This window comes from Telopea speciosissima, chromosome 9 (assembly GCF_018873765.1).
Source record: "Telopea speciosissima isolate NSW1024214 ecotype Mountain lineage chromosome 9, Tspe_v1, whole genome shotgun sequence".
Lineage (NCBI taxonomy): Eukaryota > Viridiplantae > Streptophyta > Magnoliopsida > Proteales > Proteaceae > Telopea > Telopea speciosissima.
In genome coordinates, this window is record NC_057924.1 from 11,473,693 (window position 1) to 11,499,224 (window position 25,532).

General features: G+C 36.6%; 1 long non-coding RNA gene and 1 pseudogene across 1 annotated transcript; both read right to left on the bottom strand.

Moving 5' to 3' along the window:
* Positions 1-62: 62 nt before the first annotated feature.
* Positions 63-6,792, bottom strand: LOC122638641 (annotated as a pseudogene).
* On the bottom strand, positions 1,176-4,478 carry LOC122639578. The gene is made up of 3 exons (XR_006329538.1): positions 4,344-4,478; positions 3,308-3,573; positions 1,176-1,380 (listed from the first exon to the last, which is right to left on the bottom strand). It is a non-coding gene; the product is annotated as an uncharacterized LOC122639578 (long non-coding RNA).
* Positions 6,793-25,532: the final 18,740 nt, after the last annotated feature.

Here is a 25,532-nt window from a genome sequence, read left to right on the forward strand (position 1 = left end):
AGACCATTTTCCCACATATGCACATACATATATATATATATATATATATAAATCACCATAGATTAAAAGAACCTCACCTGGCAATGGACCCACCAATGATCACTATAGATTTGATCCATTCCAAACATTGGTTCCAGCACTCCAAGTTCACCATAACTTGGCCTCACAACGCCTTTAGACTGGTCCTCCTCTGTGCAAAAGTTTTTAAGGCACATTAACTCCACCCTGTTCAGGAAACGGCAATGCACGTCTGTTAGGCCACTTGATGAGCAGACACGAAGTTCAATAAAACTTGAGGGCAGATTTGGGATTCTCTTAATCTGGGCACGTCCGCTTAGGAGAATGTAACGCAAAGACGTCATATTTTCCAATGATATTGGCAGAACCACTGGCTTCAGGCAGTTTGAAAGATCCAATATCTCCAGCTTCTTTAAGAGTATAATACCATTAGGCAGTGCTTTAATTTTTGTATTGCTCAAGAAAAGCGCAATCAAAGATTCTTTTAGATCACCAATGGACTCGGGCAATTCTCTGAGTGAGAAGCATCTATTGAGACTAAGCTTTTGGAGAGAACTCAACCTACATATATTGTCTGGGAGTTTCTCAAGATAACTGCAATAGTTCAAGGAAAGCTCAACCAAAGATTCTTTTAGATCACCAATAGAATCGGGCAACTCTCTGAGTGAGGAGCATTTATTGACACTAAGCTTCTGGAGAGAACTCAACCTACATATACTGCCTGAGAGTTTCTTAAGATATCTACAGCAGTCCAACGAAAGCTCAACCAAAGATTCTTTTAGATAACCAATAGAATCGGGCAACTCTCTGAGTGAGGAGCAATTATCGAGACTAAGCTTCTGGAGAGAACTCAACCTACATATACTGTCTGGGAGTTTCTTAAGATATCTGCAGTAGTCCAAGGAAAGCTCAACCAAAGATTCTTTTAGATCACCAATGGAATCGGGCAACTCTTTGAGTGAAGAGCAATTATCGAGACTAAGCTTCTGGAGAGAACTCATCCTACATATACTGTCTGGGAGTTTGTCAAGAGAATTGCACCAGTCCAAGGCAAGCTCAACCAAAGATTCTTTTAGATCACCAATGGAATCGGGCAACTATTTGAGTGAGGAGCATTTACTGAGATTAAGCTTCTTGAGAGAACTCAATCTACATATACGATCGGAGTTTCTCAAGAGAATAGCAAAAGGACAAGTTCAAGAACTCAAGCTGTTGGAGTTGCTCAATGGACTCATGTAAATTAACCAAACAAGGGCATCTATCAAGATACAACCTCTCTAAGCGAGGAAATCCTGAGAAGTCAGGGGACTCAGACAGCTTCTGACAACAACTGAGTTTAAGAACTTTCACCTGTTGAAACAGCTGTCAAAACAAAGAGAGGAATATAACATTTTAATGTCATTAATATTCAATCGATTATAAAAGGGTAAAGTACACGTACCCCCTATAATGCACCCAATATTCTTCGTACTCCTTAAGTGGCTCAATATTCCACATACCACTTTTCAATATTCCACGTACCACCCTTGCTTTACACCCGAAATGCCAGATAGGTCCAATCCGTTAAATACCACCGTTAGATTCCAAAATTTTGATCATTTTATCTTTTACTCCATTTTCTTAAATCTGAAAAGACTTAATTACCCTCACTTATTTGTTGTCCTAAACTAATTAAAAATGACCATTTTACCCTTTGTTTATTTTTATAAATGAAAAGACCTAATTGCCCTCATTTATGTATTACCCTAACCTAATTCGAAAAGACTATTTTACCCCTAAATATTTGTTCCTAAAAACCCCAAAATGCCCTCATCTTCCCCAAATCATCATCTTCTTTTACATACCCACCACCACCACCACCACCGCCACCCACCATTAACATCATCACCAAAGCCAATACTACCACCACCACCCACCATTGCCGCGGCCACCATCACCACCACCACCACCCACCATTCCAGAAATAGAATCCTGATTTGGGGGTAAGAAAAAACACAGATTTTTATTTTTATTTTTATTTATAGATGCAACAAAGTAGTACCACCTCTGTTCGCTTAGTTCTTTCCTTGTCAATGCATTTAACTTAATTTTCAATCTACAATCAACACAATATCTTCTAAAGTAACAATACTAATCTGTTACACCTGTAAACAAATTCTCATAGTGTCACAGTAGGAAACAAATTCTTCTCTTTTCTCTGTTTTTCTCCCAATTTCAAATTTTCTTTTTCACATTGTTTCCCTTTCTCACTTTTGGAGTTTGGTTTTTGAATAAAGGGAAGTAGAGAGAGAGAGAGAGAGAGAGAGCAGAGAGAGCAGAGAGAGAGCAGAGCCTTCCAGTCAAAACCAGAGATGGAAGTATTAGAAACTCTGGTTTTATCTGGTAACAGAACTTCCAAATATTTCCATTTTTGTGAAAGACTCATCGCAAATCGCAATTTTTTGTTTTCTTCTCTTGATCAATCATTATCTTTTTAGTTGTTTTCTTGCATTGGACATCAAGATTAGTTCAGAAAAGTTGAATTTTAAGTATATAAGTTTCATCATTGGGTTAGGGTTTCATCGAATTGGTTGATAAGAGAAACCTGTACAGAAATTGATTTGTTTCCAGAGAATTTACCTCGCATTTGTCTTAGAACCCAAAGCCAATGGTGGGTGGTGGTGGAGGAAAGAACTAAGCGAACAGAGGTGGTGCTACTTTGTTGCATCTACAAATAAATAATAAAAAAAAATCTGTGTTTTTTCTTACCCCCAAATTCAAGATTCGATTTCTAGAATGGTGGGTGGTGGTGGTAGTATTGGCTTTGGTGATGGTGTTAATGGTGGGTGGCAGTGGTGGGTATGTAAAAGAAGATGATGATTTGGGGAAGATGAGGGCATTTTGGGGTTTTTAGGAACAAATATTTAGGGGTAAAATAGTCTTTTTGAATTAGGTTAGGGTAATACATAAATGAGGGCAATTAGGTCTTTTCATTTATAAAAACAAAACAAAGGGTAAAATGGTCATTTTCAATTAATTTAGGGCAACAAATAAGTGAGGGTAATTAAGTTTTTTCCGATTTAAGAAAATGGAGCAAAGGGTAAAATGGTCAAAATTTTGGCATCTAACGGTGGTATTTAACGGATTGGACCTATCTGGCATTTCAGGTGTAAAGCAGGGGTGATACGTGGAATATTGAGCTGCTTAGGGGGGTACGAGGAATATTGGGTGCATTGTAAGAGGTACCGTGTACTTTACCCATTATAAAATAAGAGAGAGAGAGAGAGAAGAAAGACAAAATACTACACACCTTATTTTCAAGCCAGTTATTCCAAGCTAGTTTAAAATGGCCAAAACTTAAGTCGAGCATAACTAATTCTTCATGATAAAAATTGGCAGGTAGTGTTTCCGACGGACAAAAACACCATCTCAGATATCTTAATGACCCTGAAAGTTCCCCTCCAAGGTTGCTCCATCAACATTTAGTAATCTTAGATTGGGCATCTTCTCAAAACTTGTAGTATTTAAATAAATGTGGTTGAAGCTAAGGGGGAGAGCTCCGACCATTTTATTCCCCTACAGTAGAAGAATGTACAGACAAATTAATAAATAGAAGCTGATTAGACCAAAACCCTAATGCACTTTATTTCAATATCTATTTATATAGGGAAAAAGTTCTCTGTCCGGGAGTGTGGCCTACGCCAGCACTCCTATGAGTCTATCTCTCTCCTCCCCATGTGAAAAGACACATCTGCCCCCTTGTTTTAAGGAGGAGAGAGATAGACACATGGGAGTGCTGGTGTAGACCACACTCCCGTACAGAAAACTGCTTCCCATTTATATATTACGATCACATGTTTAATTAGAGTATGAGCAGAGGAAAAATTAAAAAGAAAAAAGATTCATGTAATTAATTATTAGTTTACAACAATTGCATAACTTCACTAGACCATAACCTACTATGTTTGAGCGTGTTCTCAATGACTCAAGAAAATCTTGTTGTAATCAAAGTTGGTGAAAAAGAAGTTGTAACCTCATTTTTTTTCTCCTTTTAGTATAATACATTCCTTTCATTGAGGACAAATTTTGTTGTTAACATGTGTACATGGAAAGTATTTAATGACAAAATGGAAAGTTGTTTTTAAAATTTGAATACCTTTTTTCTACCACTCACTTAAAGAACTTTTGGGTTAAGACAAGGGGCAATCAAAAGAAGATTATAAGTTCTCAATTACTGCTATGGTTACAACGACATGCACCCCTATTTATATATTAGAATCATAGGCTTAGCTAGAGTAAGAGCAGATGATTTAAAAAAAAAATTGGTTCATGTAATTAGGTCTTACCTCACCACCATGTAATACCATCATGATATTGTCACAAGACCATAACCTGCTATGTTTACCAGGTTCTGTAGAGCTTTGGTTGTTGGCAATGCTCCTTCCCATATCACGAATCTTATCGTGCATTGACAACACTTTTGATTTTGTCATTGACATACTCATATAGTATTCTTTGGGCTCAATAATCTTTAAGAGGGATTTTCTCTTGAGAACTTCTAAACGGTATCTCGGTTCAAAGCCACAACCTTCCCACATGGAAATTACGTTTTCTTCCTCATATCCTATAAAACAGCATGCGACATCAAGAAACATTTCTTTCTCAACATCATCTTGCAAATTATCATAGCTTGTCTTTAACCTTCTATAGACATCATCATGAGGAACTTCTTCCAACAACTGAAGCTTGCTTTTCCATACTTTTTTATCTCTTTCCATAGATAAATCAGAACCCAAAACTTCCAAGGCTAAGGGCAGCCCTCCTGTAGTGTGTACTATATCATTTGAAAGCTGCATATAATCATCAGGAAGTTGGTCCATATTAAAAGCATAAGAACTAAAGAGCTGAAAACTCTCTTCCGCATTCAATTCTTTAGGTTCGTATACTTTTCTATTATTTTGAGGAATTCGACCTAGAATGCTCTGATCTCTAGTTGTTATAATTATTCTACTTCTAGGTCCAAACCAATTGATATCACCAGCCAATGAATCTAATTGGGTACGATTGCCCACATCATCCAGAATGAGGAGAATATCTATTTTCGCAAGTCTTTCTTTCATCAATCTTGATCCTTCTCTAGGATTGCATATTTTTATTTCCTCCCGAAAGATACTGTAAAGAAGTTTCTCTTGCAACCAATCAATACCATTGGGTTGCGATGCTTTCTCCTAACATTATCAAGAAAACAACTCTTGCTAAAGTTTTTAGAGATGTGGTTGTATACAGCTGTCGCAATGGTTGTCTTCCCAATACCTCCCAAACCACATATCCCTAGAAACTGAACATTCTCAGAACTGGTATTTGATAATAGAGATAATACTGATTCTATACGGGATTTTAATCCAACTGGATGTGCAACATCAATCAAGGGAACCTTATTCAGTCGAATCAAAGCACTTTGAACAACCTCCTTCACTAGCTTTGACTGATCAGCCCTGCAATTAGTTCATAGAAAAAGGAAGACAAAAAGTCACAAAAAATTGGAATTGAAGCTCAAATTCTAAAAGAAAATATACAACAACAACAACAAATTCAGCCTTATCCCAACTTAATGGGGTGAGTTACATAGATCCAAACAAAACAAAGTACGAAAATTACGACAAAAAAAGAAGAAAGAGATGGGAAAAGAGGGATGGGGGAAGAGAAGAGCAATGAAAATGGAAAATGAGAAATGAAAAACATGAAATATGCAATATGATAGATTAAAGATAGTAAAAAGGAAAGAGGCGGTACTCCTATATTCTTGTCTCCTTGTACACCTCATCCTTATCCCCTTCCTTTTTTTCTTGAATTGTCCATAGTATAAATATGGTAAGATAAGATTGTTTCCATCAATCGTGGAACCAATCAGCTTAGACAAAGGAGAGAATCTCTCCAATACTACTGTACAAAATACTTATACTATCAATGGAATTATATAACTGAATTTTGAATATCAAAATTCAAACTTAACATAACCAATACGTCAGGAGAATCTCAGTTAAATGGGATCTACTACATGAAGCCATGCCCTCCAAAAGGCAAATTCTAAAAGAAAATATGACTTGGATAAAGTTTCTGAGGGAAGATTACCCAACTCTCTCCCTTTCTTCTTCTTCCTTTTTTTTTTTTTTTTTTTTTTAAATTATAATCATAGAAACTTGACAATATAAGAAAGACTATAAGATACGACATGAATCATATATAGAGATTTTCACTACAAAAGTAATTTTGAGGGACTGAGACTTACCCATCATCAAAAACCCACCCACTTTTATCACCCACTGCTCTCAAAGCTTCCTTCCATCTCTGCTGAGTTTTGGACGCCACCTTGACATGTCTCAGACGTGAAATTTTAAAACTTCCAGTCTGATTCTTAACATCTGTTGTCTTAACTTTAAAGAAAATGGGGAGAATTATTTGATTGTTAGTTGTATGACATTCCAGCATTTGAACGAGCTCCCAGAGACACCATTTGCTTTCTGTGTATCTTTCACTGAAGACAGCAATCGAGAGGTTAGATCTTTTTATTGCTCCGAGGAGCTCCGGCCCAATATCTTTTCCTTTCCATAGATCTTTGCTGTCCATGAAAACATGGATTCCACGATCCTTTAGAGCACCATAAAGGTGACCAACGAAGGTATTACGAGTATCTTCGCCTCTGAAGGTGATAAACACATCATAACTTGAAGAAGATCCAACCTCTGGCTCCATGAAGGTTGCAGTAGAAGAAGAGCTCTATTCGCCTATGAATTCGTTTAGATAAAACAGGCTAAATAGATCCCCAATGGATTCAAAGAAGGAAAAAATTGGGATAGAAAAAGAGGAATTCGTGCGTGCAACGTGACTTCCTCAAACCTATGATGCCTGCCTTTGGGGAAATTTATCCTCTCAAGTTTCAATTGCGTGCACCACACTCTCGGGGGAAGTGTTACTCCATCTGTTGACCAAAAAAAAAATTTATGATATGAAGTACCAGTTTTTTTATTATTTTTGGAATGGTTTTCTCGAGACACTACCCGGTGGGGTGAGGTTGTCATTTTCATCCTCCCTATGAGAGGAACCTACGAACCTAACCGGGCAGAAAACCTCAGAGAAAAAAAATTCATTTTTTTAATGTATTTTCCAAATAAAATTTATTTCTTCTGGTTCTAGCTGCTTCGATATATAGTAAGTATTTAAAAGCAAAAGGGAAATCATATATGCCTAAGAAAACCCCACTACTATAAAAGGGGGCAATAGAGACCGCTCTTACAGGCAATAAAGGATGATTTTTCCCTAAGGTCCATATTAGAGGTGGACCAGGGTGTCAAAATGATTGACATAGTTTATATTTACATTTTTGACCTATTTATGAATAATCAATTATGATAATGGGTTATAGGCTATAAACAATAATCGTTTGGTTACTACTACACCTAATAGAATATATAATGAAAATATGTTCGGTATACTTAAGTGAAAAATGTATTATTAGGGCAAGAGATCACTACCAAAGAAAGCAAATGGTGTACTTAAGTGAAGAATGTATCCGTGACATCTAGTTTTGGTTGAAGTGCTGCACGGTGCTGTACTGTATCGTGCGGCGGCTGCAGAGATCATGTGCACCATGTGGGGCCTGATGTGCCAGATGGCCTTTGCTGCGCTGCACGATGCAGTATTGCTCCGTGCAGTTACAGGAGAGGATAACGATTCGTTTTGGTTGCCACGCGAATAACATTCATGAATAGATGTGGGTGGATTCATGTGATAAGAGAACTATATATCATTTCACAAGGTCAAATTTCAACTTAAAACAAGCAGTTGAGGGGCTTAAAGGTGGGTTCAATGTTTCATAATTACAAGCATTCCATTTTACTAGAATTCAGTAGACTTAAGTGACTTTGAATTCAATTTTGAGATAGCTACACTGTTTGTTTGAGGCCGAAACTTCACTGATGTATACCTGCAAGAAGACCAAGTAGCTTTGAATTCATTGTTTAGACAGCTCTTTATTTTTTTGGCGAATTATTGTTGTCACAAGGGTTTTCATTTTTTTCAAATGTTACAAGGCCACATGTCCCAAGAGTTAAAGTGCGGACTGAACTTCTAAGTTCATCTGATCATAAAGCGATCATCCTTCAAACTGAGGAAAGCTACAATAAAGCTGGCTGTCCTTTCCGGTTTGAAGCATTCTGGGCTGAGGAACCGAATTTTCTAGAAGTGATTAATTTCAATTGGAATGCTTTGACCCATAGAGGATCTTCCTCTTTTCGTCTTTGTAGTAAGTTGAAGAATTTACAAGGTTCTCTAAAAGATTGGAATAGATATTTCACAATAAAGATGAAGTTAAAAAGAAACTCTCCAACATTTATCAAGTCCCTCATCTTCTGAGAAATGAGGGTTGATTTTACGATGAGAAATACTTCTTGGCTTTATTGAGAAAGCTGAATCATCAGGAAGAAATTCTATGGCAACAGAAATTAAGGGTGGATTGGATAAAAAATGGGGATCGGAACACTAGATTTTTCCACCTGACAACTGTGAAAGAGAACCAGAAATTTCATCAAATCTATCAATTCTAATGGCATCACATACACTGATGAAGCTGATATTAGGACAGAAATATCAAATTTTTTACATGGATTTGTATATGACTCAAAACCCTCCAGCTGCTGGTGGTTACCTTGATCCGATTAGAAATAGGGTCACGGCTGAAGACAACATGTCCTTGCTTAGGCCTGTTATTGATCAGGAGATTTTCAAGACAGCAATGTCTATGCCTTCCAATAAGTCACCAGGACCTGATGGTTTCTCTGGCTTGTTTTTTCACAAAGCTTGGGATGTTATTGGTGCGGATATTTTGGAGAGCATTAAAAGCTTCTTTCAGAATGAGAGTTTTTCTCTTTAAATGAATCAAACTTTCATTTCCCTAATTCCGAAGGTTCACTATCCTACTTCAATTGGAGAATATAGACTTATTAGCCTATGCAATTTCACTTATAAAATTATCTCCAAGATCATAGTCAACAGGCTACGACCTATTTTAAGTCGCATCATATATTTCAATCAAAATGGATTCATCAAGGGTCGGCATATTCAGGACAAAGTTCTTATATGTCATGAGCTTCTTCATAAAATCAAGAATATTAGAAGAGGTAATAAGGGTCTTTTCACTATCAAGATTGATATGAATAAATTATATGACAGGCTAGAATGGTCATTTCTCGAGAGTTCATTGCTGGCATATGGATATGAACTGGACTAGGTCAAGAGAATCATGTTCTGTGTGGAAAACACCCAGATGGGAGTGTTGTTTAATGACACTCCTCTTCCTTTCTTTCATCCATTCAGAGGTATTAGACAAGGTGACCCTCTTTCTTCTTATCTTTTTGTGTTGTGTGCTCAAGTTCTTTCAACAAAATTGGCAATTGCTATGCAAGATAGGTGCATTCAAGGAATCCAGATTAATAAGGGCAGAGAAAGAATTTCTCACTTGGCATTTGTTGATGATCTTATTCTTTTTGGAGAGGCTTCGATGATTGAAGTGCTAGCTTTGAATGGGATCCTGGAGGAATACTGTAGATTCTCAGGTCAAGTAATTAATATCAACAAGACAAGAGCTCACTTTAGTCACAAAATGGATGGTGTAATTAAAAGGCAGATGCGGGAATTTTTTCAGATTTGTCCTACCTCTTCCATTGATAAATATTTGGAGATTCTTCTACCAAAAAATATATATATATTTGGAGATTCCTTATGTAGGAGGCAAGCTTTCTAAAAATCATTGCTCAAGCCTAATGGAGAGAGTTAATAAAAAGATTCTTTATTGGAAAACACAATTTCTCTGTCCAACAGGGAAGCTTGTTCTGGTTCAGTCTACTTTGTCTGCTATGCCATTATATTTGATGTCTTGTTACAAGTTGTCTTCTGCTGTTCACAAATCTTTGGATGCCACTAGCAGAAATTTCTTCTGGTCCAACGGCAGTAAGAAGATGGTTCCTACTATCTCATGGGCTTCTATTTGTGAGTCCAAGAGATATGGCGGCCTTAACATAAAACAGTCGACGTCTATGAATCAGACACTTCTTACGGAGAAAGCTTGGGAGCTACTCTCTTCTCATTCGTCACTTTGGGGGGAGATTGATGAAAAACAAATACTTTCCTAATACCACCTTTCTCAATGTTCATTGTCAGACTACTGCATCATGGGGTTGGAAATCTGTGTGCTCTGCTAGAGACCTCATTCGAAAAGGCTTGTTTATTCAGTTAGGGGATGGGCAATCTATTGATCCATGGTGTGACTATTGGATTCCCTCTCTTCAACCTTCAACAACACCTTACCCTCTAGTCATTGGTGCTCCAAAGAGGGTAGCAGAGTTGATTAATTTTCATGATGGTACCTGGAAGAGTGATTTGATTTTTCATTGGCGGCCCCCCGAGGTGGCAATTCGAATCTTATCTATTCATATCCTGCATCTTCAAATGGTTTGTTCTCGGTGGCTTCTGCATATAGTATAGCTTTGAATGGCTTAACACAACCAACTAACCCTCTATGACTTAAGATATAGCATCTTCTTGCTATTCCTAAGGTTCATCATCTAATATGGAAAATTCTGCATAACAAACTTCCCCTTCATGACCTACTCATCAATAGAGGGCTGAATTTGAGTCCTTCTTGCTCTCTTTGCTCTGAACATAATCAAACTATGGAGCACTTGTTCGAAGGTTGCAAATTGATCCGTCAAATTTGGCAGCATGCAGGGTTACTCCATCTTTTCACAAATCAACCAATCATCCTTGCTCTCTCCAAACTCATCATCAAAGGGCAAAATAATGCTGATAAGGATGGTATCCTGTTGATTGCATATTGTTGCAGCACCCTTTGGAATATTTGGATCGGGTATTGAGACTGGACCTTTCGGCAATTACCATGCGATCCAGGGGAGGTGGTTCTTAGATCCATCCGTGGTGCTAAAGAGGTTGTTAGTCAATTTCACTTCTCGACGGCACGTCCGAGAAGACTAGTCAGTTGGTTTCAACCTCCTTACTCGTTGGTAAAGTTCAACACAGACGGAGCTAGCTTGGGCAATCCAGGATGTGTGAGTATTGGTGGAGTTCGCAGGGATTCGAACTCGAATTTTATTTGCTCCTTTTCTGAAGGCATTGGTTGGAACTCGGCCTTGGTAGCTGAAGCCTTGGCTGTTAGGAGGGGTTTGAAGTTAGCATTGTCTGTTAACTTGAGGAAGGTTATTATGGAAACTGATAATCTACTTGTGAAGCAAATTCTTACTAGGCAATCTGCTGCGATTCCATGGAGAATTGGGCCGATCATTCATGATTGCTTCAACTTGCTCCCTCTCTTTGAGGATATTAGGTTCTCTCATGCTTTGAGGGAGGCAAATGCTACAGTGGATTCACTGGCTTCACTTGGTGCTTCTTCTCAGGACACTTTGTTTTGGGAGTCTTCCCCTCCGCAGTCTATTTCCCTTTTGTTGTATGCTGACTATATTGGAACTTTGTTCCCTGGGTAATAAAGTCTTGTTAACAAAAAAAATAAAAAAAACTTCTTTTTGTCTTGGCATACATCTTGTGTGTATAACATATTTATCAGTACTCTTAGACGATATTGTATATTAAAAAAATAGACAATTGTTTTACATTTTACTATGTTATAAACTTTTTTTTTTTTTTTTCTTATTTCTTAGATCTAGAAAACTATCTCTAAAAGCTATAAAAAATGGATGACTCAGATTTATCTTGTGATTTTTGAAAACTTTTTTTTTGATAATGGATTTTTGGAAACTTCACATTCCATTATTGCATAAATAACTGCCCCCATGATACAAGTAAATTGATCTTACTCTTATGTTACAGTAAAGTAAAGAGAAATAGGGTCGAAGCCCAAACCTTGAGAGGAGGAATGCCTTTAAAACAAGGTGAAGGATCGACTGACTTCTTGGAACCCACTAAGTTAGTAATTGTCTTCCCCGTTTGTTTGAGATTGAGCATCATTAATCTTTGTCAAATGGCAAGTGGTGACTTCTTCTTCCTTTATGGGAGAGAGCTCTCTGTGGGGGAGCATGGCCCCAACGTGCATGCGGGGGTCAATGGGAGTATGCACAATGGCATCAACATGGCAGTTATTGCTGCCTCTCATGAGGGTGCAGTGGTCATTTCGCTCCCTCTGTTTAGGTACGGCGCGTACACTCCCCCACAGAGAACTTTCTTCCTTATTTATATTACCTTTTTTTTCTTTAACTTTATTTATTTATTGGGAAAAATAACTCTATGGGGGAGCGTGACCCATGCAACCAAACACAGAGGGGGCGAAATGGCCACCCCACCTCTCATGAAAGACAAAAATGCCAGCCCTGGTGATGATTCTGCGTGCACAGGGGCCACGTTCCCCCACAGAGAACTCTTTCCCCTTTTTTATTTATTGGAAAGGTGAGGACGGGATCCATACCCTCTGAAATGTAACATGGCTTGGGTTTCCAGTCATCCTTGGAATATTTATTTTAGCATTTCATCTATTATGGGCCAGGAAATGGGCCTCTAAAGCTGATTCTTAGCCAAGACGGCCATGCATGTACTATTTTTTTTTTTTTTTTTTGCTAATGATCAGCAATGTATGGATAGTAAAAAGTAAGATAATTACAATAGAGGCAACAGCCCTTAGCTGCTTCTCAACCTTTCAAGTCTCAGAAATAGGAAACAAAATTCTAAGATTTACAGCATGATTCTATGGATGTACTATTTGGTTTACACATAATGGCATAATTTTTTTGGTAAATACATAATGGCATAATCATGTGGTAGTATTTTGGGCAGAATCCAAAATATCTAAGCTACTACATAGACCAGAAAAACCATGGTTTTGGCTCCTCTCCTGCGTGGCATGGTGTGCAGGGCACATCATGTGGCTGGGGAGGCATGTGGATCGGAGTTCTCCCTAGCTGCACGATGTGAGCTGGAGAGGAGCCGGATCCGAAGACCATTAGCTTTGCATAAATTTAAGGAAATCAAGTCTAATATTCCATCCAATACCATCAGTTACAACTAGATTTCAATCTCAAATTAATATTCGAATCCAAATCCATATAACAGTGAAGCTGTGACTGTTAGTAGGGATGGTAATAGGTGAATTTTACTGTTTTACCAATGCCATGCCTGAGTCCTTTAAAATATTACTAAACCATGAGCTATCCACCCTCATAACATCAATTGATCTCACAACAATTTATGTTTTTTTTTCATTAAAAAAAAAACATTCAGATCCATATTGTGTGGTCCGATCTGTATTGATCGGGTATCATTATAGGTCACGTCCGATTTCGATTCGGCTGCTCCGATACCAATTCCTAAAAACATGGTAAGGGTAAGGTTCCTTTACCTTCTAAGCAAATGGGTTATTAGGGTTAACTACTCTTACTATCCCATTAAACTATTTACCCACTTGGTTAGGAGGGGTATGTAACTCTTTATTTGAATTACTAATCTATGGACTATAGCGCAGCCCAAAATATTCCCTATTGCATAATCTATAGCTCAAGGCCCATCCGATGTTCATCCCCCAAAGTTCCAATTAGAATCTTTGAAATTTAAGTTAGAAATTATATATTGAAATTATGTAACTTATGGAATTCCTTAATGATAAAAAACGAATGAATATTTTGTTCACTTTATATAATTTTTCCCAAAGAGCTTTTATTTTTTTTCAAATGTCATAAAGCACCAATTCTACCACATGGATAGATGATATGTCCCTTCCGACCATTGGATAGAGAGGACATAGTCTAGATTAGGAATAGGCGGTTTGATTTTTTTTTTTGTAGAAATAGGCGGTTTTAATTAATAAATATTAAGAAATTGATTGGGTAGATTTATCTAATAATTTTCACAAACATCACCTTCCATTGTTACATGGGTAACTACCCTTAAATATTATATCAAACTAAATTAATCGTTCATATATTCTAAATTTCCTTACATATTTTTTGAAGAGTCAACCAAATTATAATTGAGCTTTATTATACTAAAAGGTTAACCAAGAAAAAAAAAAAGAAGGATTACAAGATTAATGACTAGGTGTACCTAAACGAGATACAAATACAAAAAAAAAACAATTATATATTTTTTAGCTTCGACATTACAATCAACAAGAAAACAAATAAAAAAAAAGAGAAAAAAAACTCTGTCCAAGAGTGTGCACCTTGCACTCAGACATATGGGGGTGAAATTATCGCCCCACCCCCATGAAATGCGCAAATAATATCTTGGTTGATGCCCCCACATGCACGTAGAAGCCATGCTCTCAGGCATACAACACTTTCCCCGAAAAAACTATCAAAATATAGTTTTCCAAACATGTCCCATGTGACTTCATACCCCCACAAAGTTTAGGTGACCATCCATAAAAAAATATGAGGTAGATTTTGCTGCTTTATTAGCTAAAAGACCAGCCACAACATTTGCCTGTCTAAACTGATGCAAAATATTTCACTCAGTTTATTACTAAGTTAAACCTAGGGTTAACTTTAATGCCATTAGTGGGCTAAAAGATAGAATTACCAAATAAACAATGATTACAGCTAATTTTCTTTTTGGTAAGGGATTACAGCCATAGAAAACCAATGTAAACAGGCAATAAGGAAAGTAAGGTTGCCAAGAAGAAGAAATGTTGTTTAAAGCTACTTGCAGATCTTGCAAGACTGTCAGTGGACTTTCTAGGATAATAAACAACCTACTATACACCTATTCAGCTAGCTCTGGTAGATATTTTGGTTCTTCAATAAGGTCAGATTTGAGTCTCCTAATCTTCTTGTATCAAAAAAGATACCTTTAAAGATTTACTATAGGACACCTAGGACACCTTTATTTGGGAAAAAAAAAAATGAAATTATTAACAAAACTAAGAATGAGTAATCATAGTTTAGCAAAAGCATAACAATAACTTTAGCATCTATCCTATCCCTCCCACCTACCCGCTCAAAAAAAAAAAAAAAACATCTACTTTAGTTAAAATATTATTTTAATAAAAGACAAGAGAGTGATAACCAATTGCGTAGCCCTTGCATTAGCACGATAACCAATGAAAATGCGGACAGTGGCATTCGTTTAGATATGATTTAGAATTTCACCTAGGGTTGAATGGTCTTTTCATGTACAAAAGCATTGATTTATGTCTAGACACAGGAACCATGCTAACAATGCAACCAGTTTTTTTTTGTTTTTTGGTAAACACAATGCAAACCAGTTAATCAACATTCTTTTTCCCTTTAACAAAATAAAGAGAAAATGAAAGTACATGATAGATTGTTAATTACTTCCCTCTCACGATTTCTCCCGCTCTTTCTTCTCATTAAATATATAGCCCCCTTCTCTCTCTTTATTAAAATTATCGTTTTACTTCTTGTTATGATTTGGGATAGCAAATTGAAATTCCTATGGATTTGCCTTCTAAGAGCAAAATTTTCTTTTTGGGATAAGTAATTATATTAAAAAATAAAAAAATTAAAAATTAAATATACAAAAATAAGCAGCCACCTAGAACCCCTTTAAAATAAGCCTAAAGAGGGAAATGGGAGGCCCCTAACTAAAACGGGATAGGCCCCCCACATCAACTAAAGTATAAAAAATAAGGAAGTTACAACCGATAGTAGATATAGAAATTAACATCCCCCTTAACCAATTTACAAAGTTCTTCTGGGAAGTCAACCGGTTGGAGAATAGTCTTCACATCGCCTGTAGACAAGAAAGCAATGTAACCTGCTAGTTGATTCACCTCCCTCCACACATGTTTAAATTCCACTGAAGAAAAGGAGGCACTCAAATGGTGGATTTTGCTCTTCAACCACTGTAATACCCAAGGACCTTTAATATTTTCATTTGGAAACCCCCTTTAATAGTTTCACTCAAGAATTGATCCTTAGGTCTTTTTAAGTCCATATAAACTCCTAATCACTAGGCTAACCTACTTAGATTTTTCTTAGAGCAAATTGTTTTTACTACAATAGAAGAGGTTCTATGATCTTTGAACTCTAACATTGCAGTAGAATTTTTTTTCTTTATTAACATCATACATTCTCCTTAGCCCGTGAGAGAGGAAATCATTATAGGCTTCATCCTACTTTATACTAGGGATTGCGCCATCTCAAGAAGGAGTTCTTTCTTCCACAGCAAATAGCAGATTTTACTAGGAAGTTACTTTTACCTGAAAAAAAAAAAAAAAAAGATATCATGAAGTTACTTAAAAATTTGTTTCTTGTACTCTATTTACTTTAAGGGAGGGGAGTTTTAGAGCAAGCGGCAATGCGGCATAGGGCATAACAATGAAGTGTAACAAATGGTAGTTTACATGGAAGGGCAATGACATCATTTCATGTGAGGAGAAGAGAGAGATAAACACAGAGGTACTATTGTACATTTGTACCTGCCTCGATTATAAGTAAGGTTGTCAACGTTGGACCGAAAATCATAACTGATTATGGATCAAATAAATCAAATCGAACTAAATTCGGTTCAATTTTAATTTTGAAATATGGCATTTTAATTCGATTTGGTTCCAGTCCAGGGTTAGAATTGAAACCGAACTAAAACGAGATACTGATATATAATAGCATATTTAAATATTACAGTATTATGTATTACTAATATATTATTATTTTATAGGGTAAAGACCACCCCCTATGGAAATGACCCTCTCCCTATATTATAATTCTTATATTATAATATATGAACCAAGTACATGAACCAGGATCCAATCGTACAAAAACCAAATTTGAAATAAAACAAGAACCAAAATCAAACAGATTTGGCTTGAGTATGGATTTTTAGAACCAATCTGGTTCTCTGTCCAATTATAGATCACACTAAAGCTCTTTAGAACCGAACTGAATCCAAATCGATTGACACCCTTAGAAGAAAGTGAGGAACACCCACTGATTAAGGATCCTAACCAACGACAGAGTTGGAGCCATAGCCCACCCTAGCAAGGGTATTCGAAAGCCCTTTGTTCTCTTTGTCGCTAAAAGAAACCACATCATTGAGCAGCTTTTTTAACGGTCATGCTAATACAATAATTAGTTAAAAAATATTTCAAAACTTACCACTCCACCACTCCAAGTTGTGATCCCTTTTATTTTTTAAATTTCAACTTATCGGTCCATACATATCGGTATCAGTGGTTGATACTCATACATATCGACCAATATAATAATCTTTATTATTTATTTTTCAAAAAACATTTTCTTATAGATAACGAAAAGAAAAAACATCATCTTCAACCACCCATTCAACGACGGAGAGAATTTAGACACGTGTGTCCAAATCCTTCTAACCATTGGATGAGTGATTGAAAAAGAATTGAACGCCTAAATAGTTGAAGATGATCAAGATACAATCGATCCATATCGATATCGGCAGCAACCAACACCAATCCCGATACCTTGAACTAAAACCTTGAATGGGATTAGCAAGTCAATGCTTCCTGAGCTAACCAGCCCCATAAAGAATTTGAAATTTGAATTATAGTCTCTAAACTTCTATGACTACTTGGTCTCCGGCTCTCCATATTTCAGTTCAATCTTCACTGACACATTCTCTTTTGACTAAACGTACCACTTGGTAGAAATAGAATAGGAATAATTCAAGGGGCTTTGAAGGTGTAAGTTCTATTAGTTAATGTATAGTGGAGACTTGGAGCTTCAATACCGTGTCAAGTCATAAATGTGGATTCTCCATCAGGTTGAGGTCCCGCTCATGGATTTAGGAATCATGTATCAGTCACCTACAAATCCGATATGATACTGATACGGATTGGTATGGATCAGCTCATATCAGACAAGTTTATCTTTGGTTTTTTTAAGAAGTTGGATTTTTTTTTATTGTTTTACCCTTGAACTGTATTGTTTCATTGTTACAATATCAACATAGTATCAAGATCGATGGCCAACTATACCAATACCTCAAACCATATTTAGTATAGGATCAGCTGTGGCCGATACTAAATACGTGTGTACTTACAAAAGATATTGAAGGCAAGACAATAAATGAAAGAGAAAAAGATTGGTACACTGCCCTTGTACAGATTATTTTATATTCTCCTCACATAATAAATAATGAGACATACACTGATATTTATCTCTCGTATTCTAATTTCTAATCTTGTGGGCACTATAGGGATAATATAATTTTCTAATTCATTCTTACATTGTCGGTGTAGGAAACCCTCTCCCAAGAAACAATTATCAAAATCTTAAGGGCAAAATGGTTGGATAAAACTCGAGGTGATCGATCCGTATCGATGATATCGTTAACTAAATCCCTGAGTCTGGTTGGTTTTGTTGTATCGTGTCAGAGTCACGGTTCGAGGAATCAGTATTGAATTGCTCAATCGGATGATTCATATATATCGAAATTGGTGGAGGGCGATATCGATTATAGGGTAATCCCATATCGATGAATCGGAACAGACCAAGGGTAAAAAGGTAAGAAACGATTTTAAACAGGCAAATCTGTTCGTATCGGTATCGGCCAACCTGATATCTTTAGGTTTGTTACAGTCGCTTTCGTCCGTCCATTGCCGCGTCCTTCTGACTACTCCTTCAACCCTTGTGGGACCCGCCATAATTTATGGTTTAATATCCTACGCGGACAAATTTCAAAGATTCATTTTTCTCGATGACAATATTACCCTTATGTCGGCGTTTTCTTAGTAGAATAGAGGGTGGGTAATGGAGTCTTTCAAGCAGCTTCAATCCCCATCCATTCACCGGAATTATCGGGAGCGGAAAGTACTCAAAAGTATAGTTGTTAGAGACGGAGGACGACTTTTAAGTCTATTTCATCAATTATATATTATTTTACCAAAAAAAAAATCAATTATATATTATTTCGACTTAAAAACGATAAACAATTGTACATTATTCTGTCATTCGCAAAAAGTCTAAAGCTCTATGATTTAGGGTATTTTCTTTCCAACACCAAACTTAGGCATTGCTTCACTCAGTTCTACCCTTAGTTAGTAAGTTCGGGAACGGCAATTGAACGGGAACGAATACGTACGGCAGTTAAACGGATTAGACGGTAATAATACTTTTCAAAAATCCAGCTTCATAAAATGCATACGATAATAATACGGTATGCGTTTAATATGGATATAATACGGCATAGACGGCAATAATACTTTAAAAAAAACGGACATATATTCATTATATAACATGCATTCACCACCTAATAAACAAAATAATATCATGATTTTATTAACTAAAATAAACACAATAATATAATATGCTATATAACATCTCTAAGATTATCATTTAACATACCAAAATATCAATAATCTACAAGAAATGAATGTAGATTGTCTGAAAATGACATGAGCAAGTTGAAAGACCAGAGAAACAAGAGGAGAGTACAAGACTTAAGTGCCGCTTTGTTGAACGGAGATGGCGAGGATGATTGGAGATGGAGGGCGGCTAATTTTGCCTGCTACGGTTGGATGTTCAACGCAAATCGAAAGGGACGAAAGGGAAAGTGAAATCGTTTCCCTAAATTCTAATCTTTTGGATAAATTTTTTTTTATAAAAAAACGTATAATACGTGTATTATTCGAGTATAATACGTGCTTGCTTAAAAAACGCATTTTTTTATAAAAATACGGGAAAATACGGGGACGGAAGTATTATACGTTTAAAAATATGGGAACGCGTATAATACGCGTATGATACGCGACTTTACTAACTAAGGTTCTACCATTGGGATAGATTCCACACCCACAAGCATGAGAGAATATTTAAAAAATATCAATAGTTGTGTGAGAAATGGTATCATCTATATTAATTCATATGGTCGGACAAGGTGAGAAAATAATAAATAAAATAGAGCAAGAGAATGCTACTTAGGAGTGCACGGTGCATTGCCCCTGTGCCTAGATACTGGGATGCGTAAAATGACCATAGCACCCCAGGAAAATTTTGCCTTTTATGGGGTGCGACGATCATTTTGACGATGCCGTTATAATTTTTTTTTTAAAAGCAAGAATTAAATTATGATGCCGTTACAATGATTTCTCATTGCTCTTTCCTTCAACCAGCCTTTGCAGTAAATGATTGTAACTCTATTCAAACATTTACACATTTAAATGCTTAACTTGCGGTCAAAAGTTATATTACCACATTCTTTACTATAATAGTGGTTATAGCTCATTAACCTCCATAGTTGACCAGTGGTTACATGCCTTCAATTTCACAGTTTCAACATCTCCTAGTGGGAATAAGTTTCCACAATTTCATCCCTTTCATGCATTTAGGATCATTATGGGGCTCATTAATCACCACATATAAGGAGTGGTTACAGTTCCATTATAAATGACAAGCAGTTTTAGCATCTCCTAGTGAAAATAAGTTTCCACAATTTCATCCATTTCATGCACTTAGGATCATTATGGGGCTCATTAATCCCCACAAATAAGGAGTGGTTACAGTTCCATTATAGATGGCAAGCAGTTTCCTAGTGCAATGAGCTTCTTCAATCGGTCATGAATCATAATAGTTTTCAATTTCTCAACAATCAAGTAGCACCAACTGTATTTACCAAAACAAAAAGTAGCACCAACTGTAATGACACAACTGACCAATGGTATGTCAAATGTTGTAGCGTTACAAGGACTCTTTACGAGTAACACCCCAACAGATTTGGCTGTTACAACTCATTTGACATCTAATTTGGAATTATGTATTTTTGTTTTTATTTCAGGAGTAAAACAGCATGGTTGACTCCTTTGTTAGGAGGCCCGACTCTTGATGTTTGAACTGTTTGACTCATTTTCATTCCATGGTTTCATGAAGCTTGTAACTCAAAATCCTTGTGTACTACACGTTCTTCTTAGTAAAAGCTTTATTTACCCAAAAAAAAAAAATCTCCCAAAAATTTATTGTGAGAAAGTGTACATGAGCTGATTGCATATGAATTTTTTTTTTCTAATATATATTGTTAGGGATGTGTTCTTCATGTAGTTAATGTAGGAAAAATCTTTTAGGCAACACCAATGGTGGCACATGAGATGGTTAAGTTCATATTATCGGCATTGATATCACTTATTAATATAGATACCGATATTGATATGGATCGGTCAAATCAGGTCATATTTCAATTAAAAAAAATTCACTTCTTGATCAGAAAAGGCACTTTTGTCTGTATCAACCAATATGTATCGATGTCATAACAATATTGATCACTGTCGATATTGATACTTATAGGTTGATAAAATATCAATACTTAAATCCATACCTATATCATCATTAGAAGACCCACAATGGTCAAGGAGGATAGTTAGGACTTTTCCCCCTATATTGCCGACAATGTGGAGATACTTTCCCATACCCTCTCACATCCTAACGATATAGATCTTGTAGTGACATGTTCTCTCTCATACCTGACCATGTAGGGTTCCCTTTTGTCAAGGGAGAAAGTTCTCTGTGTGGGAGTGTGGCCTATGCCAGCACTCCCATGAGTCTATCTCTCTCCTCTCCATTTGAAAAAACACCTCTGCCCCCTTATTTTGAGGAGGAGAGAGATAGACACATGGGAGTGCTGGCGTAGGCCACACTCCCGGATAGAAAACTACTTCCCAACAATTTATTACAATGTGAATGATGTGGTGTGGAAAATCCTCCCACATTAGCAGTTTGGAGAGAAGATCAATACTAGGCTGCATAGCCCTGCACAAGTGTGGGGGCAATTAAGAGCGTGTGTAGATGAGATTTTCATTTTTGGGAGTAGGGCGATCATTTTGCATAGTTTTATGTTTGCAAACTACACAAGAGTCTAGATTTGTTCCACACTTGGGGACTGTGGGGACAGATTTGAACCCTCCATGCAATGTGGGTCCCACAACCCATGGAGGGTTGGGATCTGTCCCCATTGCTCCCTATGTGGGTAGCTGATCACAACTCTAATTGCAGCCTAACAAGGATCTCCAACCCTCCCACTTTTTCTTTTAATAATGCTTAATTAGATTCAATTTGAGGAAAAAGAAAACTACCATGTTGTGTGGTGCCTACACCGAGCACAGGAAGGGTAGGAGAAATGACCAACTCACCTCCATTAACTAAAAAATCCCACTCCTATGTTGCATTCGTATACTCATTAGGCCCGCATTGATGCAGGGGCCACGCAGCCTGATACTGATCCCTTTTCCATTTTTCTATAAGGATCGGACATATCTTAATGATCAAAGATTGATCCTAGGTAATAACTAATGTCTAATGTACTCCCCCACTAAATTATCAACTGGTTCTACCGGTATTCCGGTAGTGCATTGGATCAGACGAGTCTCATAGGGATGCTTTGCCTCGGTAAGATAAAGTAATTTTAGACAAATTAGATTCTATCATTAAATGCATGGTCGGATTTAAATTCTGGGGACTTCTTATGCGTCAACAGTCAACTTGATCAGACAATCTCAGCCTTCCATTATAATCAATGCTTTATGTCACAGACAACGACGATTAATGCATAGTGGGTCCTCTTCGATTTGCTAATAAGGCCTCGTAAGTAGTCCTCAATTGGAATCACAAAAGATAATAATAGTTTATTGTTTGACTCCCATTTAAACAGTCTTTGCTTTGCAGCTATGTACAAATCACAATCACCGAATAAACAAAGTCCTAATCACAATTATCTTTATAGAGGTTAGTTGAAAATTTAGCCAATTTGTTTGGAAGTTTTTTTTAAGTTTTATCCACCGGGATAATTATAGAGAAAATAATAGTAGCAGCAACGATAAGAATACTATGGATTATGGATTATGGTTGGTAAGGCATATTTTCTTTTTAATTGAGCTACTTTCTTAGGGTTTAGATGAATGATTTAAAATAAGCATGTTTGCTTGCATGGTGAAGGAGGTATTTCTTCACCGTGGGAATTAAAGAAAGTGAGATGAGTGTCATAGATGAGGGAAGGGCATTTCAGAGCTTTAACTAGTAAGGAAACGGAATAATAATGTTAACTAGATCGTGGGTTTTCCTTCTCCCACGATAAAAGAAAATCTATCTCTATAATTTTAAACACATATTTTGACGCATGTTGCATTGGATTTTTTCACCGTGTTTTGATTGACTTAAAACATGTGTTTTTCACATATGAATCATTTTTGTCATGTTTAATGTTCTAATTTTGTTGAAATTTTAGATGTTAATAACATAATTGGAAAACCTGGTTTTTAACTTGACTTGACCTTTTCAAAACTTGGTGACTCAAGCGATTCAAACCAGGTTAGAACGAGTCATTTGTTTTTTAAGTATCTTTATTCTTCTCCGTCTTTCAGTAAGGAGGAAGTGATGATGTGATTGTTTCCTAAGTGAGAAGAAAAATATGGGATAATATTGAAGACAACAAACATAAATTCTATGTTTTGTTTAATTGTAGACCAAAATTACGATGTATGAATAGTATACGGTCCAATAAAAAAAACCAAACTCATTGAGTTTCACATTCTAGGTTGATCATGTAACAAATTTCATATTAAAATTCAACCAGACACCCCTCTATATATTTATTTGCATGCCCATCTTTGGTTTTCCAAGTTTTTTTGGTTTTTTTGGCACGAAAACCCCGGCAAGCGGGATGATATATTCCAAATTAGACATGCACCTTTTTGTGGTAGTATTGGATTTTTGTTTGGTGATTTATCTTGTCACTTTCTTAGGATTGAAACTTGATAAGTGAGCATGAGACCTTTGATGGTCAAAAAAATTTCAATCACATCCAATCTACCACAAGGTACAATTAGTATGCCATCCATAGTTTGAGCTTGGATCAACTCTCGTACTTGGGAGCAACGATTCTTCATGTATGATTTCATGATGACATGTGTCTTTTTTTTTTTTCTTCTACAAATGCACACTTAAATACTTTAATGGCAGCACCAAGGGGCATTTATGAAAACAAAAAAACATGTGTCAACATGAAATCCTATGTGAAACCTTCACGTTTAGATGGTGATCCAAGTTCGCATTGATTTATAACCTATCAAAGAAAATCTCACTCTATTTTTTTGATGAAAATGTAATCACACAAACCACACACCAATCCCAAAAGGTTAATCAACTTTTAGGATCATAGAATGACGGATATACACAATACAGACTTGATGTGAGATTAAACCCACGCACTCAGGTGCACACAACGCAACTTTTTTTGATGAAAGTGTAATCACATAAAAATCATTCTCTGTTTTAAAACTATATCTCAGGGTTTTCTTTATCGTGGGTCTTGAGTGGGGGCGGATGTAGCCAAGTGGATTAGGGCAAAGGATTGCCATGAGATTGGGTCCAAAAGCAAGAGGGTATGTGTGAAATTCATTCGTAATAAAAGGTTCTCTTAGCAAACAACATAGACGAATATACAAATGAGGTGTTGCGAAACGATCTCCTACATAAGATTTAAGAAGGCAACAAGATCATTTATATGGGGAAGAGAGAGAAAGAGAGCAAAGGTAACATCCCATGGCTCGGTGGCTCAAGAACCTTTTCCCTAAACTAAAATCACCTTGTAGGTTTTCCTTCTCTTAGTTCTACTTCTTTGTTATGCGAGGGATTACACAAAAATATAATTCAAGGTAAAAGAATGTTGCAAACACATAAGCATGCAAATTTACCACCCGAACTCATGAAATAAAAACTCTTCATTCATGTTGATGCCCTCGGAGCAATCTCTTGTCCTATAAATCGAGATTTAACTTTTTAAAAAAATATTCAAGCAAATTTAAAGGGAAAAAAAGTCAGAAAATTTTGCATGTCATATGCATGTTTGCTCACAGCCCATTAACTATGCTTTGACCATAGCATGGCAGTAACAGTGGGGACCACCTAATGGATATTTACCCATAATCACGGCTCAGCATAGGGTTGAAGTGTGGAGCTTGGCATGTGTATAGTTAATTATTCACCAAAAACTACATTAAATTTCCCCAACTCACCGTCTCACCGACAATAAATCTTATATTTAAACTTGATTATCTTTCCAAAATATACTTCTTGGAATTCTTTATTAAGTTTATCATTAACCGTCGTAGCAGGTTACTAGGTAGTGTCTAGTGAAGTGCTCACTGAACTAATTTTACTACCGTACACACTATTTATAGTCTGAGACGAGAGATCGAGAGAACGAGAGAAAAAGGAACAAGCGAAGCGAGGCCGACGGAATCTCGCTTTCGCTCTCTCTCTCTGTTCGATTTGTTTATCTTATCACTCGCTCGCACAGTATCGAGCTTTTCTCCTTTATTTTAATGGAGATTTTGGCTTGACGCAGGAGTGAAATAACTTGGGTAGATGTGATCTGTGTTTCAAAGGAAGAATAGGAAAATGACGGGCCAAAGCGCGTTCCTGTCTGAGCGGGAGATCATCCGAATCTGCTGACGTTTCTCTGATTTATATTTGTATTTTTGTGTTTTCTTTCTATTAATCACTCCCTGTCTTCCACTTTATGGTTGATTGAAAAGCCTGGCACGG